This window comes from Cetorhinus maximus, chromosome 12 (genome assembly GCF_964194155.1).
Source record: "Cetorhinus maximus chromosome 12, sCetMax3.hap1.1, whole genome shotgun sequence".
Classification (NCBI taxonomy): domain Eukaryota; kingdom Metazoa; phylum Chordata; class Chondrichthyes; order Lamniformes; family Cetorhinidae; genus Cetorhinus; species Cetorhinus maximus.
The window spans coordinates 97086378-97104967 of NC_135890.1; positions in this window are offsets into that span (position 1 = coordinate 97086378).

The window sequence follows — 18590 nt, forward strand, 5'->3', positions numbered from 1 at the left end:
TAGGACATGGGGAACAAGGGGTCACCTATGAGAGTAGTCTGAATCTTAAGATTCAAAATTTCTAGAGTAAAAAAAGGTAAAAGAGTTTCAAAAACATAACGGTAGTCACAGCATAGTTGAGACAAAATATTACAGATGAACAAGATAAATTCAAAACAAATGAACAAATAACTAACAACAGTAGTTAAAAATACCCACAAGGGTTCAAAATGCATGGATGGGGAAATAGAATTAGTCCACTTAGCTGCTTAGAAAGAAAAGTTCGTGCTTAAGAGTCCAAGGCTGTGAAACTTAGAACAGAATGGAATCATCACAAATTTGAGGTTAAACAAAAGGAGACACAGTACAAACATGTTCTTGAATAATGCCTAAGAGTAATTGACATTGAATTCAGTGTACATTTAGCCCATAATTGGAAAATAATTTCATTAAAGCCAATTTGATAGCAAATTTTAAAAGGGACAATCGCATAGATATTTTAAGCAGGCATTATTAACGACAGCTTATATTTGTAAAGTGCTTTTAATGTGATGAAATGTTCCAAGGTGCTTCACAGGAGCATTATAAAACAAAGTATGGCACCGAGCCATGTAAGGAGATTTAAGGTCAGGTGACCAAAAACTTGGTCAAAGAGATAAGTTTTAAGAAGTGTCTTGAAGAAGGAAGGCAAGGTGCAGAGGCAGAGAAGTGTAGGAGGGTATGAGCTTGGGACCTAGGCAGCTGAAGTTATAACCACCAAATGGTGGAACAATCATAGAGCAAGTACATGTGGTGGAACGGGTGATTGCATCACTTAACAGTGAAGCAGTCGCCACATTTTCTAACATTGATCTTATAAACAGTACAGACTATAAAATTATAATAACAGAAAATGTTTTTAAAACTCAGCAGGTCTGACAGCCTGTATGACTCTTCAGAGAAGTCATATGAACTTGAAATGTTATCTCTGTTTCTCTCTCCACAGATGCTGTCAGACCTGCTGAGTTTTAAAAGCATTTTCTGGGTTTTTTTCGTATTTCCAGCATCCGCAGTATTTTGCTTTTATCTTAGACTATAAAATTGTTATTGATGATCACTTAACACTTGAAGCATTTACAGTTAAGAATGTAAGAAATTACATAGAGCTATGCACTGTATTTATACCAACATTGACAACAGTTCTTTGGAAACACTGAATAAATGGAAGTGTGCAACAAATCACAGAATTGTTATGGCACAGAAGGAGGCCATTTGGCCCACCATGTCTGCATTGGCTCTGACTGATCAACTCACCTAGTACCATTCCTCCGCCTTCTCCCTATAACGCTGTACATATTTCCTTTTCAGATAACAGTCTAATTCCCTTTTGAATGTTTCAATTGACTCTACCTCCACCACACACTCAGGCTGTGCATTCCAAACCCTAACCACTCACTGTGTAAAAACGTTACTCCTCGTAACACTTTTGCTTCTTTTATTAATTACTTTAAATCTGAGCCTCCTCATTCTCGAACCTTTCATGAATGGGAACAGTTTCTCCCTATCTACTCTGTCCAGACCCCTCATAATTTTGAATACCTCATCAAATCTCTCTAAGGAGAACCAAGCCTAATTTCTCCAATCAATCTTCATAACTGAGGTTCCTCATCCCTGGAACCATTCTCTGAATCTTTTCTGCACCCTCTCTAATGCCTTCATATCCTTCCTAAAATGCAGCGCCCAGAACTGGATGCAACACTTGAGCTGAGGCCAAACTAATGACTTTGCTTCCTTGCTCTTGTACTCTATGCTCCTATCAATAAAGCCCAGGATACTGTATGCTTTATTAACTGCTCTCAACCTGTCCTGCTACATTCAATGATTTATGCACATATACACCCAGCTACCTCTGCTCCTCTATCCCCAAACGCCCCCCACCCCCAACTTTAGAGTTGTACCCTTTATTTTATATTGTTTCTACATGTTCTCCCTACCAAAATTAATCACATCACACTCCTCTGCATTGAACTTCATCTGCCCCTGTCTGCCCATTCCACCAACTTGTCTATGTCCCTTTGAAGTTCTACACTATCCTCCTCAAAGTTCACAATGCTTCCAAGTTTTGTGCCATCTGCAAACTTTGAAATTATGCCCTGTACACCAAGGTCCAGGCCATTAATATATATCAGGAAAAGCAAGGGCCCAACACTGAACCCTGGGGAACTCCAAACCTTCCTCCAGCACAAAAAGCTTCCATTAACCGCTACTGTTTCCTGTTACTCAGCCAATTCCATATCCATGTTGCTCCTGTCCCTTTTATTCCATGAGCTATAACTTCGCTCACAAGTCTGTTGTGCAGCACTGTCTTTTGTAAGCCCAAAGCCCATGTACACCACATCAACAGCGTTGGCCTCATCAACCCTCTCTGTTACCTCTTCAAAAAAACCCCAGCAAGTTAGTTAAACATGATTTTTCCCTTAAGAAATCCATGCTGACTTTCCTGAATTAATCCGCATTTGTCCATGTGACTTATTAATTTTGTCCTGAATTATTGTTTCCAGAATTTTCCCCACCACTGAAATTAAATTGACTGGCCCATGGTTGCTGGACTTACCTTTCTACCCTTTTTAGAACAAGGGTGTAACTTTGCAATGCTCCAGTCTAAGGAAGGCTGCAAAATTGTAGTCAGTTCCTTTAGAATTTCCACTCTCACTTTCCTCCATATCCTTGAACACATCTCATCCGGTGCTGTTTGTGAGGTTTTCACCCACCTTTTCCCAGTAAACCTGCAATTTTTTTCTATTTGAATAATAATCCTATTCCCTTTTCAAACCCATGATTGAATCTGCCCCCGCCACATGCTCAGACAGTGCATTCCAAATTCTAACCACTCGCTGTGTAAAATGTTTTTCCTCGTATCGACTCTGGTTCTTCTGTCAATCACCTTAATTCATCATCTTCTGGTTCTTGACCCTCTGTCAATGGGAAAAATTTCTCCCTGTCTATTATGTTCAGTCCCCTCATGATTTTGAACACCTCCATCAAATCTCCCCTCACCCTTCTCTAAGGCAAACCGCCCCAGCTTCTCCAATCTATCCACATAACTGAAGTCCCTTAGCGAACATACGAATTATCCTTGGACCATTCTTGTAAACCTTTTCTGTATCCTTTCTAATGCCTGCACATCCTTGCTAAAGTGCAGTCCCCAGAATTGGGTACAATATTCCAGTTGAGACTGAATCAATGTTTTATAATGGTTCACCATAACAGCGTAACTTTTGTACTCTGTAGCTCTATTTATAAAGCCCAGGATTGTGGTTGCCTTATTAACCGCCTTCTCAACCTGTCCTGCCATCTTCAATGGTTTGTGCACATATACCCAGCAGTCCCACTGCTTCTGCATCCTCTTTAGAATTGTATGCTTTATTTTATATTGCCTATCCTTGTTTTTCCTTCCAAAATGTTTCGCTTTGCACTTCTGTGCGTTAAATTTCACACTATCCTCGCTCACAATGCTTCCAAATTTTGTGTCATTCACAAATTTTGAAATTGTGTCCTGTACACTCAAGTCAAGGGTCACTAATATAGATCAAGAAAAGCAGTGGTCCCAATGACAGCTCCTGGGAAAGCCAACTATATCACTTCCTCCAGTCCAAAACACAACCGTTCACCACTACTCTGTTTCCGGTCACTCAACCAACTTCGTATCCTTGCTGCCACTGTCCTTTTAATTCCGTGGGCTTTATCTTTGCTGACAAGCCTGTTATGTCGCACTTTTACCAAATACCTTTGGAAATCCATGTACACCACGTTGACCACACTTACATTGTGAAAAAACTCAATCAACTTTGTTAAAGGCAAATCATGTATAACTAATGACTGGCTTTCCATAATTAATCTACATTTGTCCAAGTGACTGTTAATTTTATCCCAGATTATAATTTCTAAAAACTTTCCTACTACTGAGGTTAAACTGACTGACCTGTAATTGCTGGGCTTATTTTTACATCTTTGGCACTGGCCCTGTATCTAAAGAGGATTGGAAGATTATGGCAATCCCTCTACTGTTTCCACCCTTACTTCCCTCATTATCCTTGGATGCATCAGATCCAGTTCTGGCGATTTATTGACATTAATACAGCCTACCTTTCTAGTACCTCTTTATCAATTTTTAGGTCATCCTGTATCTCAACCACCTCCTCTTTCACTATGACTTTGACTGCACCCTCTTCCTTGGTAAAGACAGATGCAAAGTATTCATTAAGTACTCAACCATGCCTGTTGCCTCTATGCTTAAATCCCCTTTTTAGTACCTAATCAGCCCCACTCTTCCTTTTACCATCCTTTTACTATTTATATCAGCACCAACCCTTGTACATGGCCACCTTTGACTTCACAAAAGCCTTCGACACTGTCAACCACAAAGGATTATGGAGCATCCTCCTCCGTTTCGGCTGCCCCCAGAAGTTTGTCGCCATCCTCCGCCTGCTCCATGATGACATGCAAGCTGTGATCCCGACCAACGGATCCACCACAGACCCAATCCATGTTCAGGCCAGGGTCAAGCAAGGCTGTGTCATCGCACCAATGCTCTTCTCAATCTTCCTTGCTGCAATGCTCCATCTCACCCTCAGCAAGCTCGCGGCTGGAGTGGAGCTGAGCTACAAAACAAGCGGGAACCTGTTCAACCTCTGCCGCCTGCAGGCCAGATCCAAGGTTGCCCCATCCTCTGTCATTGAACTACAGTACGCAGACTTGCATCTGTGCACACTCGGAGACTGAGCTCCAAGCCATTGTCATCATCAACACCTTCACCGAGGTGTACAAGGGCATAGGCCTTGCACTAAACATCTATAAGACAAAGGTCCTCTACCAACCTGCGCCCCCCCCCCCCCCCCCCCCCCCCCCACCCACCTTCCCCCACTGCACTGCCCCCTGGTAATCAAAATCCACGACAAGGACAGCATGGACCACCTTCCATACCTTGGGAGCCTGCTATCAACAAAGGCAGACATCGACAATGAGGTTCAACACTGCCTTCCGTGTGCCAGCACAGCTTTCAGCCACCTGAAGAAGAGAGTGTTTGAAGACCAAGACATCAAACCTGGCACCAAGCTCGTGGTCTACAGAAGAGTAGTGATACTCGTCCTCCTATATGACTCAAAGACGTGGACTACGTACAGCAGGCACCTCAAAACTCTAGAGAAGTACCACTAGCGCTGCCTCCACAAGATCCTAAAAATCCTTTGGCAGGATAGGCACACCAACGTTAGTGTTCTCGCTCAGGCCAACATCCCCAGCATCGAAACATTGTCCATGCTCAACCAACTCCACTGGGTGGGCCATAACATCCGCATGCTTGACATGAGACTCTGAAACAATCTCTCTACTCAGAGCTTTGACACAGCAAGCAAGCCCCAGGAAGGTAAGGGAAATGCTTCAAGGACCCTCAAAGCCTCCTTGAAAAAGTGCAACATCCCCCTGACATCTGGGAATCCCTGGCCCAGGACCGCCCAAAGTGGAGGGAAAGCATCCAGGAAGGAGTGGAACACTTCGAGTCTCATCGCCAAGGGCTAGCTGAAGCCAAGTGTCGACAGCGAAAGGATCGCATGGCAACCTGGGCACCCGCCCCCCATAACCCATTCCTCCTCCGTCATCTGCCCCACTTGTGAGAGAGACTGTAGGTCACGCATTGGACTCTTCATTCACCTGAGAACTTATTTTTAGTGTGTTAGCAAGTCATCCTTCACCCCGAGGGACAGCCTAAGAAGATTATTCCCATGCCTATAGAAGATTTTTGGATTTGCTTTTATGTTAGCTGCCAGTCTCTTCTCATACTCTCTCTTTGCCTCTCATTTCTTTCTTTACTTCCCCTTTACCATCTTCAGCCTGGTTCTCACTTGTATAATCAACATATACACACAAATTACATAAACGCCAATGGGTCCATCATTTGTTATGCTTCAATGACAGCACAATGCTGGCTCACTTGGAACCTGGCATTTACCATCATTCCTGCTTTTCTGGTTTTCCTGTATATGTTCATATGTCATCATTTAATTTAAGCATACGTTTCAGTCCTCAGTGATTTTTGCTGACAGTGTCTCACTGATTAATGTCATCAGACCATATCATACACACCTTTTGTATTTCATCTAACTCGATTGTTAGCAATAGTTATTACTCTGATCGCCATTAAAAAACCAGTTGCATCTCAGTGAACAAGGCTTAACTTTTTATGGTGTTTCTAACCGCAATACGAGAGGGGAAAAGGGGATGTTTCACCAAATCAATTGATTTTGACAATTGCTGGTTCTCTGGGGGCATCCAAAGGGGAGGCAGTGGTGTAGTGGTATTGTGACTGGATTAATATTCCAGGGACCCAGGGTAATGCTCTGGGGACCTGGGTTTGAATCCCACCACAGCAGATGGTGAAATTTGAATTCAGTTAAAAATCTGGAATAAGAAGTCGAATAATGATGACCATAAAACCATTGTCAATTGTCGTAAAAAGCCATCTGGTTCATTAGTCCTCTTTAGGAAAGGAAATCTGCTGCCCTTACCTGGTCCGGCCTACATGTGACTCCAGACCCACAGCAATGTTGTTAGCTCTTAAATACCCTCTGAACACTGGCAGTTAGGGATGGGCAATAAATGTTGGCCTAGCCAGCGATGCCCACATCCCATAAACCAATAAAAAAAAGAGCAGTGAACAATAGGTGCAATTTCAGGATTTCCATTAATCTGTGCGTACACTAAATCCTGAAGATATGGTCAGATTCAGATGCCTAACAGTTTGCCGTCAAAAGCTCTGCAAACTCCAGGCCATTTTTGCTTAAACAGAAGCTTTAAACTGAGCGCTTGGTCTGTTGATGCTAATTAGTGAGAAATAGTCAGCAAAAATCACTAAGGCCTGGAAAATATGCTTAAATTAAAGGATGATATAATTAGGTTGGTTGAACATATACAGGAAAACCAGAAAAGCCGTTATGACAGTAATGCCAGGTTCCAAGAAAGCCAGCATTGTGCTGTCAGTGAAGCATAACAAATGATGGACCCATTGGCGTTTATGTAGATTATGTAATTGAGATATAGTTGACCATGTAACAGAGTCTCCTGCATAACTATACTAAAACTGCACTTCAACTGCTAAGACATGGCCCGATGTTGTATACCCACCCCAGTGAAGGGAGAGAAATGCAACCCTAATTCCCTCCTTGTGGGAAAGATGTAACCAAAAAGTGATAATTTCCTGTTCCTTCCCCTTTAATGCAAGTTGTCTTGTGACAAATTCAACTGCGATTACCAATTTTGAGTTTTACATCTCGCAAATAATAATGCTGTTATACACAGGTATTTAATATTCAAAAAATGTATTATTTAACAAGTTGCTGATTCATAGTAATATTGAGGCTTTGGAATTTGTGCAGAGGCAAGCAACTAGATGAACTCCCAGCTCAAAGCATTTTAATTATCAAAAGAGCCTGAATTCTACACTTTAAAGAATGGTAGACATGGGTGTGATCTGTTCAAGGTTTATAAGATGATGAAGGAAATAGATTTTATTTACTTCTGTAATTCTGTTCAAGATTCCAGTTAAATTAGGTCAAGGGGAACAGAGTCACCATTTAAATATGTACTAGACCAGATCTAGATTAGGTGTGAGGAATTAGTTCTTTGCCCAAAGGATAGTGGACTTCTGAACCAGGCTACCAGGTTGTGTGGGAGGAGATACTGATTTGCTGATTTTTTTCAAGTGAGAGCTGGATTGTTTCTAGCTGGAGCAGAGATCACCTCTTAGAAATGATTGGTACTGCACAGAATTATCAAGACTGGAGTGATATCTTGGTCTAGTTTTGATCATCTAGGTGAGGTTTGTAGAGGAGTTCCCAGATGTTTTTTCCTCCCAAGTTAGCCTGGGGGTTTTTATCTTTTTTTTTCTCTCCCAGGAGATTACATAGTTTTGGGTGGGGTGGCATTTGAATATGTTGAAATGCACAAGGTATCACAATTGTGTGGGACAAGTTGCATAGACCAGATAGTCTTTTTCTGTCCACCACAGCTCATATAGTAGAAATTAAAAAGACCAATTTGTTCCTAGGCTGGTCTCTCTGCTTTTTCCTCCGCTCATTGCTATCTGGGTTAGAAAAGACCTGAAGATGGCTATAAGTGGAAAGAGGCTCTATATATAGTGTGCAAAAATGGAGGAAGCCATTTGGCACTGTCTGAAAAAGGCCTTAAAGGGATGGGGATCCCTAGTGATCTCCCTATTATTATGTTGACCTTAGTTTTGGTATGTGGAGGGTGAGTTAAAGAATGGGGAATACTACACCAAGTTAGCTTATTACATTTATTTTTTTAAATAATTTTCCATAGGAACAGTGTTAAAAGCCCAAAGCTTTATGGTTTCATTTTATTCTTGTACAAATAAAGGAATGTGTATATCCATGCCAGTTGTTACTTAGAAGTGTAGGCAATGACAATGTGTTCAAAATGTAGTCGCCTGCTGTGTTAAATATTAAGTTAGGAATATGTTAGCTTGCTTTAAGTGCTCTACTTCTGAATAAGTCATACAAAGGGTTGCCAGTATACTTGATTAGTTATTAATCATCAACATCTTAATTGAAGTTCACAAATAATGTCAAATTAATGTTTATACTGTGTTGAAATATAATGTAAAAAATTGTTTTTTGAAGAAATTCACATGCAGTGTAATTTTTCAGAAGTCCAAAAGTGAAGGCAAGAAAATATTTGTACAACATAAAACAATAATTTATTGCCAGTAACATAGTTTCATATGCAATAAAAATGGGATCTAATTCCATCAACCTAAAGTATTTTCTTGAAACTATACACCCTCTACATATAACATTCAATAAAGTACTCGAGTTACGTTTGTATCAATGTATTTTTGGAAACAACAAGGAAAATGACCTTGGTCGGAGAAGCTTTGCCAGTTTAAGACTTCATTTGGTTGCAATGCCACTTCATATCAGATGTAAACTGCAATTTACCCCATTAGTTCTTACATAAATGAAGAGTGCAGGCTTACTGAGGGCAAATTCAAATAGAAAGCGCACAATGAATACATCCAACATTTTATAAATAAGCTTAGTTACTTGCAAAAAATATTTATTTTCTGTGAAGTAATAAATCTGCTCAAAGCTGCATGTCAGACTAGGCTTTGTTTTTTGACATGTTTATGAGGTGAAACCTGCATTTTACATTTACCAATTTATGGTGATCCCATTATTCAACTTTATAGATTATGAAAAACATGACTCTCCATTTGATTTAAAGAAATGCAGTTTGTTGTGCAGATATGAAAAAAATATTTTCACAAGTTAAATTATATATCAGTTTGAAGCATATACCAACAATGCTTAAAAGCTGTCAGAAATTAATGTTGTATACATTTTGATCTCCTTCACTATTTCTTGGTCTGGCCTTTGCATGTTCCAATTCGCAGAAGCATACAACCACTTCCTATCTTCTGTCAATCAAACTGACTGATTAGAGTTACATAAAAACCTCACAGTTCACTCTTTATAGTTTGAATCTTACAACATGGCTGTGGTTCTGAACTTGCCTTGTGAAACATAGCAGCCACAAATTAGGATTTGTAGTGGAAACATCCACCACTCCACCACCTCAAATAATTGAAAGCAACCTCAGTGGATGAAGGAATTTGGCAGATAATTGAAAGCCCCCAAATTTTGGTTTCACGTCTAAGGGACGGGAAATGAAGATAACTACAATATAAATAAAATGAACTGGATTCAATCTTTCTTGGACAGTGAATTTGATTTATATCCAACACAGAGGGATGTTGGCAAGCTGAGCAATAAACAACACCTGTGCATGGTTTTGTTTCTTGAAAATTCTGGTGGATAAGTGGGATGTTGGATCACTTAAGTGTGGATATTGGGAATTTTATTTGCATCACTTTGATACAGTACAGCGAAGCAACAATGCATTATCACTAAAATAAAAGAAAATTACCACAGATGCTGGAAATCTGAAATAAAAACAGAGAATGCTGGAAAAACTCAGCAGGTCTGGCTGCATTTGTGGGGAGAGAAACAGAGTTAATGTCCTGAGTCCACTATAACACTTCTTCGGGTCTCAAGAAGCAGTCATTTTGGACTCAAAACGTTAACTCTGTTTCTCTTTAAACTGATGCTGCCAGACCACATGCTGCATTCATATGCTTCATTAACTTAACTCCTGACATCCAAAAGCCTTTTGGATACATTTCTTTGGATAGGATTTAAAGTGCTACAGCATTATTTATTTACAACCTTGCAAATAAGTTGCAAACAATTCAAATTCTATTGCATTCTAATTTTTAACTCAATCTTGCCTAAATAACATGGATCACAGTGTATAAGTCGACCTGGTCTATAAGATGACCCAATTTCTTTGACGCCAAAAATCATGTTTCTGCATATACTTGGCATAAAAGTCAACCCCCCTCCCCCTTTCAGCTACAAAATGCTATGCTCGCATCAGTAGTTGGCTCAATTTTTCACCCCAGATATGCATGTTTTACTTACCTTATTTTGTAAGTTGGCACATGAGATCAAGCAGGTGATATGGGCTGTGTTGCGAAGAAAATACTCTGGACTTTAAGATACGGGTACACAGAGCAGACCATGCATGGCATAGCGAGCAACAAACAGAAATGGGTCCTCCAGCAAAACGAATGAAAGACGAAACTGCTTTCAAGTTAAAAGTCGTAACATTTGTTAACTCATCAAATAGCTGTTCTACAGTGAGGGAATTCGGTGTTAATGAAAAACTGGTGCGAGAATGAAAGAAGAAGATTCCCAAGACCAAATGTGCCATCAGACCTGGGGACCAGCCCCTGGCCTGATCTTGAGAAGCATGCATCGGAATTAGTCCTCGAAAATCACTGCAATGTTTACACCCTCTCCAGAAATGCAATACAAATATATGCACTTAAGTGGGCCAAATCAAACCCTGAGTCCAGCAAAGATTTCAGACCGATAGCTGGCTGATGTAGTCGCTTTATGGAATGAACGGTCTAGCGTTGTTGCAGAAGACCCAAGATTGCTCAAAGACTACCAGAAGATTTTGATGTGAAAATTATCAGTTTCCAGTGTTTCAGTACCCATTAAGTCACAACAAGAATGAAACACCCATGAATTTGGATATGCCCAGCGCCCAAACTGTGGAGTGAAAAGGTTTGAAAACAGTTCTAATGAAAATCACAGGACATGAGAAGACAAGATTCACAATGGGACTAGCCTGCACAGCCAATGGAACAAAATTAAAGCCTATGGTCATTTTCAAATATAAAACCACGACAAACATTAACTTCCTTGCAGGGGTTTTTGTGCATGTGCACAACAACCGTTGGATGGGTGAGGATGGAGTGAGGTTATTGATCGATAATGTGTACAATAGGCCTATGTAAAGAATGCAGCTTATTTGTGTGGGACATGTTCAGAACCCATATCAAAAGGTGCCTGCTAAGAAATAACAACCGCATTGCAGTTATACCGGGGGGTGGGGTGGGGGAGGGGGAGGTGCGGTCTAACTTCCATTGTTCAACCTTCGGGTGTGTGCCTCAGCAAGCCATTCAAGGGTCATGTTCGCGCCAAATTAATAGGTGGATGATTGATGAAGATAAAACCTTCATAAAGAGTGGAAACATGCATGCTGTCCCCCTTGATGTTTTGTGTGGTTTCAGTATTAAATCATTGGATGCTATTAGTGCGTAAACTGTCATTAGACTGTTCAAAAAATGCAGATACAGCAAGTCTTCATTTTAATGGTGCCCTCTTTAACTTTTAACTTTAATATCAGTAAGTTATTGGGGCCTGTAATCTCATTGACCGTTGCGAGATTCATTTTAACGTTGTTTCCTACATGACCCGATGGGTGCCATTTTGGAATGGCCTCTCCTGGCTCTCCAAGTTATGGCCTCCCACCCTCCCCCGGTGTCTGAGTTGTGGCTTCTTCCCCTTTCCTGGTCCACCCTTTTGCCACTTCCCTCTCCTGGACTTGCATTCTGTTTAAGATCCAGATCCAATCTGAAGCCGGAGCTCCGATGTTGTGGAAGTGTGAGCCCTGGAAGGTGCAGAAATGCTGAGCTGGGGCTGCTACAATCCACCTCTTTTTTTCCAACGGCTGTTGAAGCTGCTCCTGTCTCGCTGCTCTCCTCCCAAGCCCTCGCTCACAGTGAGCATTTAGGAGAGGGGAGCAGCGAGTGGGAGCATTTTTAAAAAAGACGTGGATTGTAGCAACCCCAGCTTGGCATTTCTGCACCATCGGGACCCTCACTTCCACAACATTGGAGCTCCGGCTTCGGATTGGATCTGGATCTTAAATGAAATGCAAGTCCAGGAGAGGGAAGTGGCGAGTGGGCGGGTGGGTCAGGGAAGAGGAATTGGCCACAGCTCAGAGGCCGGGGTGGGGAAGTGAGTGTTGCAGGCTGCATTCAGAGATCAGGGAGTGGAGAGAGGCCATAACTCAGAGGGTCAGGGAGGGGGAGAGGCCACAATCTGGAGGGTTAGGAAGGGGGAGGATCTGCAACAACCAGGAGGATCAGGAAACAGGAGGTTTGAGAAGCAGGATCCACAGCGAGCAAGAGGCACTATACGTAGAAAAAATATTTTTCTTATATATTTTTAAACTTATTTTATTTTAACAGTTATTTCATTTACCAATGTAGGAAACTAGCAATGTAAAATATTTAAACTTAGAGGTTATATGTTTTAATATTTGTTTTTTTCTGATAAGGAGGGCCCTACAGAACCTAACTACAGTTTGATTCCTATGGGAACCAATGTTTCACTTAAAGTCCTTTCACTTAATGTTGTGATTTTCAGGAATGCAACCCCACAACATTAAGTAAGGACTTACTGTATCCAATTCGATGGATGGAGAGGAAGATGATTTGTTGTAGAGGGATAATGCTGAAACCAAAAGCAACAAATCTGATCCAGAGCGATGATGATGCCATAGCCAAAGTGACTCAGAATGAATTCGCTGACCACTTTGCATCAGATGCTGAGGATAATGAATTTAACAGTTTTAAAATGCTTTGATTGTGGTTAAAGGTGTCTCTGTACAATTAATTAATTCAATAAGCCGTGCCACATTAATTTAGTATGAATTACTGGTGTTTTTTTTTCACATTTCAAAATGATGACCACCCACACCGACGGTTCACATTTTATGCTCGACACACAAGTTGACCCCCATTTTTGGAGGCTTCAAAGGTTGACTTATACATTGCGATCTACGGTATACTTACTTATGTATATGAAATCTATATTTGTAGCTTTAAATGTTCCGACTTGAGATCCAGCATTTGTATACCAAAAGTGAGTTCAGTATCCAACATTTTGCAATATATACGTATTTTCAAAATGAATTCAAAATTTCTTCACAGAATCTTTACAGTACAGAAGGAGGCCCTTTGGCCCATCGAGTCTGCCCTGGCTCTCTGAAAGAGCATTCTACCTAGTCCCAATCCCCTGCCTTATCCCCATAACCTAGCACATTCCTTCTTTCAGATAGCAATCTAATTCCCTTTTGAATACCTCGATTGAAATTGCCTCCACCACCCTCTCAGGAAGTTCGTTCCAGACTCCAACCACCCTCTAGGCGAAAAACTTTGCCTCACATCACATTTACTCCTTTTGCCAATTATTTTTAATGTGTCCCCTCTAGTTCTTGATGCTGTCTTGAGTGGGAACAGTTTCTCACTATTTACCCTGTCCGTACCTCTTAGGATCTTGAATACTTCTATCAAGTCCCCTCTTAGTGGAAACCTAGTCCAGCAAAGAGTTGGGGGAAGAGTATGAAGAAATGTAAAAAGAAATCTCAACTTCAATATTATTTATACTGTTTTGCATGCCTTCCTTTTTAGTGCCTTTCCTTTATTATAGAGATAACTGTGGCATCATTTCATACAGTAATCCAGAAAAAGAAACGTAAATTGAAGGATCAATTTTCTTTCTGGACTGGGTCTAATTATACTATTCATCAAATCCTCCTTGACTAACAAATTCCTTCAATTCCATACTTCAGACCTGAGACCAAAATTTGGGGGCTTTTGATTATTTGCCAAATTCCATCACCACCAGGTTTGCCCTTCCATTATTTCAGTTTATGGAGGTTACCACTGCAAATGCAAGTTTCTGGTTGTTATATTTCACAAGACAACTTCAGAGCCACAGCTGTACTGTTACCTGGAAACTGTAAAGGGTGAACCATGAGGCTTTCATGTACCTTGAAGCAGCCAGCCCTACACTGTCCCTACATATCATAAACAGATCATTTATCACAACAACTGTTTGCTTCCTATTTTTATGGTGATACTTAGAAAGTCAAGGGGTATATATTACAAGTAATGAACCACAATTGGAATGTGCCTTTGTTTGTAGCTTGTTTCATAATAAGATTAATATGTTATCCTTTTCTGGAGCTTTGCAGTTTCATGAACTACAGGGCTATTTTTTTCCAGTGCATATGACTGTTTTTCAGAGCTCTGAAGAAAAGTCATACGGACTCGAAATATGAACTCTGTGTCTCTCTCCACAGATGCTGTTAGACCTGCTGAGTTTTTCCGACATTTTCTGTTTTTGTTTCAGATTTCCAAATTTTTTTCCCGAGTGTTTGATGTACCGCATATTGCTCCTTTCATATTAACAATTATTTAAAATTTTGGGGCATCGTATATCAGAACTTGTTAACTGTGGGTCAGTTGGTAGCATTCTAGCCTATGGGTGGAATCTTCTGTTCGGCGAGCTGGGGGAGTGGTCCCCACTCACCGACGCGTAAAATGATGCAGGGTGATGTCGGGCGTGCATCCCGATGTCACCCGCGTCATTTACATTCTCAGGTCGGCAGGCGTTCAGCCAAATCGGCTGTGCACCCACCGACCTGTCAACAGCCTATTAAGGTAATTAAAAAACTTATTGAAACCATTAATGGACCTGCCCGTCCAACCTTACCATTGGCGGGCAGGCTGGGAGCCCTGACGGGTTTCTGAAAAAACCTGAAACCTCATCCACGGGCGGGATGAGGTTTCATGAGGGATTTTAAAATTTCAGAGTGTGTTAAAATAAAAGTTATGGGCATGTCCCAACTCATGACAGTGTCATGTGAGGGGACATGGCAGCGAAATTTTTTCCTCATCTTTATTTAAAGATTCAAGTCTGAGCCGATCTCCCTGAGGCAGCACTTTGCCTCATGGAGATGACTGCGCTATTTCGTGCGCATGCGTGAAAGAGCGCACTCCCGGCTCAGGGATTCCCTTCCCTGCCCGAGCAAGGAGTGCTATGCACTCCCTGGTGCACGTCACGCTGGGCGGGCCTTAATTGGCCCGCCCACGTAAAAGCACGGCACACCCCCAATCAGGGGCACCGACAAGGATCTCGCCCGCCCATGCCCGCTCCCGCACATCTCCCCCGACGGGGGGAAAATGATGCCCTATGTCTCAGAAGGTTGTAGGTTCAAGCTGCACAGCAGGGTTTGAACACAAAAATCAAGGCTGACATTCGAGTGCATTACTGAGTGAGTGCTGCACTTTTGAAGGCTCTGTCTTTCAAATGAGACATTAAATAAAGCAGTTTGGAGCAATAGGTAGATCTATTATTTTATGATAGTTGAATATTCTTATGCAGAGCACAATGTTTCACCTTATTTTGTTTTACCTTTTGCTTTGTTTCACCTTATTACTCGTCACTTGATGAAGTACTTATTTAATTACGTAACAATACTTAAAATGAACACAACTGTGATGCTGAAGTTTGACAAGTTCCAGTGTCCAATGAATCTGTTTTCTTTACAACTTCTTGCAATGCAGTTTGAAATTCTACCTGCTACATCAAAACAAAATCGACCTCAGCAGGAGGCAGTGCACCAATGCAGAATCAAATGATTTCCCTATGACAGACACTGGAGTCATGGGGTGGTAAGGGTTAATCTTGCAAACTTCCAAGTGACCAATTCAAGAGTGATGTTTTCAGAGGCTGAGCATCAGTCATTCTATCAATCTTTTTGTGAGGGAATAATGTGAGGAGTTGGTCTTTTTGTTGTTGGGGAGAAAGATGTGAAGAGAGTTTTGCGAAACAGAAATGATGCACAACAGAGAAATAGGGTTACAAATTTTCAAAATCTTTCCCCCACGTAATCAGTTCACTATCCCAGCTGTCACCAATGCAAAAATAATAGGCCATGAAATTGGGCTCCTCAGTGCTGCTGATGTTGGTGCCACAAAAGTGCCAAAGATAAAAAATGGCAGCTGGAACACTTCCATCCACCTCTTGTGTGGCTCCTGCAATGTGCCCTGGCTGTCAGGGCACTAATGCAAGTGTGTTGTGCATGCACAGAAGCATGCAGATTGGGTAGATTGGAGTGACAATCAGCCTCTTTGGCTGATTTGATGCATATTCTGTATTGTGGACTGCTTTTAGTCCAGTTAATGGCCCAATTCATTCTCAGCTGAACTTGCATTCAGTTGAACAAGGGACACCCCCCCCAAACTAGTGTTATATCACAGGGCCAGGTACCCAACTTGCAGGTGAGGTGCTTACTTTTGCTCTTGCAAATTTTATGAAAGTACTCTGGTGCATTCTTAGAGGCATTTTGGTGAGCTGTTGGATTTGAAAGGTATTGTATCAAAACAGGGAGGTCAGAGAGAGTCTTCTGTCCTGTGAACAGAAAATCAGTTGGAGTTATGGAGGCTGCAGAACTCCTTGGGTTGTATATGTCAGTGAAATGGAACACTAGTTGCAGGGAGAGGAAGCTTTGTGCAGAGGGAGAAGGAGGAGAGCTCGCAACTGAAGGATTTACCCATCCAGGGTATTCAGGGAGCATTTCTCCTATCTCCAGCTCAGCCAGGAGTAATGTATGAAGCACCTGATGGTTACTGAACTGTGCCAATTCCTTCAACAGAATAAACAACCACACAGCAGGGCAAGGACAACACTGCCAGTGGCCATCAGGTCGCCATCATTCTCAACTTCTATGCAAATGCACTTTTCCAGATCAAAGCTGCAAACACAGCCAATATTTCCCAGTTTGCCATCCATCATTGCATCAGAGAGGTGATGGATGCCCCATACTCCAGGAGAGAGGTTAGAGGAACAGACACATGGCTTTGTCACGGTAACAGAATTCCCAATGCTGCAGGGAGCCACTGACTGCAAACACATGGCTCTGCGAGTGCCACATGCAAACACGGAGATAACAATCTGGGCTGGCTGGCTGAGGCACCAGAAAGGACACTGGTGCAGTGGTGGTGGTGGAAGCACGAATGCTGGACCCCTGGAGAAACATTGCTTTTCTTCTCCTTTGCATCTCCTTTCCTAATGCTTCCACCACCACATTGGAAAACCTGGGAACCCTTGGTCTGCTCAGCTGCTTCATTTAGTGTGCTTCTCCTTGTTGTCACTTTCTCCCCAGTCAGCAGCAGCATCTGTATGATGAGTGCAGCTTACCTTTTAAGAGGGGCAGGTTGTCTTTAAGACATGTTTGCTGGTTGAACCATGTGCTAGTCATGCATGCTGCTTGGCCCCCCTGCTGAGCCAGCTGCAGTGACTTCACCATGGAGCTGAACCATGACAGGCTTGGGGTAGAAAAGGAGTGCTCAATTTCTTTCCTCCTCTTTCCACACCAGGGGATAATCTGAAGCCAAGGGCATCTCTTAGAAACTAGACAGACATATTTACATTTATATATCACCTTTCACAAGCTCAAGACATCCCAAAGAGTTTTAATGCCAATTAAGTACTTTTGAAGTGTAGTCACTGTTGTAATGTAGGATACAGGGCAGCCAATTTGCACACAGCAAACTCCCACAAAAGCAATGAGATAATGACCAAATAGTCTGTTTCCAAAACATAGACTGAGGGATAAATATTGACTAGGACAACGGGAAGAATATGCAGTAAAGGTTAACATTCCAATCACACATGATGCTGATGTAATAATGGTGTCAGATCACATGACTGAGAAGTAAGAGAGATCTGGAAGAAGGAGAAGCGCCAACTTGGTGCAGGGATCCAAATGTGTAAATACTTGTTGTAAATAAAGAGTAATGGTTTTAAGAAACTACAGACTCGAGCAGCATAATTTGGGAGGATAGACAATCCCCAAAAACCCTGTATAGACCCCTACCAGAAAATGCAACATGGCAGCAGCGAGTAAAAGATCCAGTGAATCTTAAAAGGAAGATGCAGGGCTGGTAAGAAAATCACAGAATCACAGAATAGTTACAGTGTAGAAGGAGGCCATTCGGCCCATCTTGCCCGCACCGGCTCGCTGAACATTTTAACTTAGTGCCAATCTCCTGCCTTTACCCCGTAACCCTGCACGTTGTTTCTATTTTGGTAATCATCCAATGCCCTCTTGAATGCCTCAGTTGAATCTGCCTCCACCACATTTCCAGGCAGTGCATTCCAAACTCTAACTACTCATTGTGTGAAAAAGTTTTATCTCACCTTGCATTTGCTTCTTTTGCAAAACACTTTAAAATTGTGCCCTCTGGTTCTCGATCTGTTTACGAGCAGGAACAGTTTCTCCCTATCCACTTTGTCCAGGCCCCTCATTATTTTGAAAACTTCTTTCAAGTCTCCTCTTAGCCTTTTCCT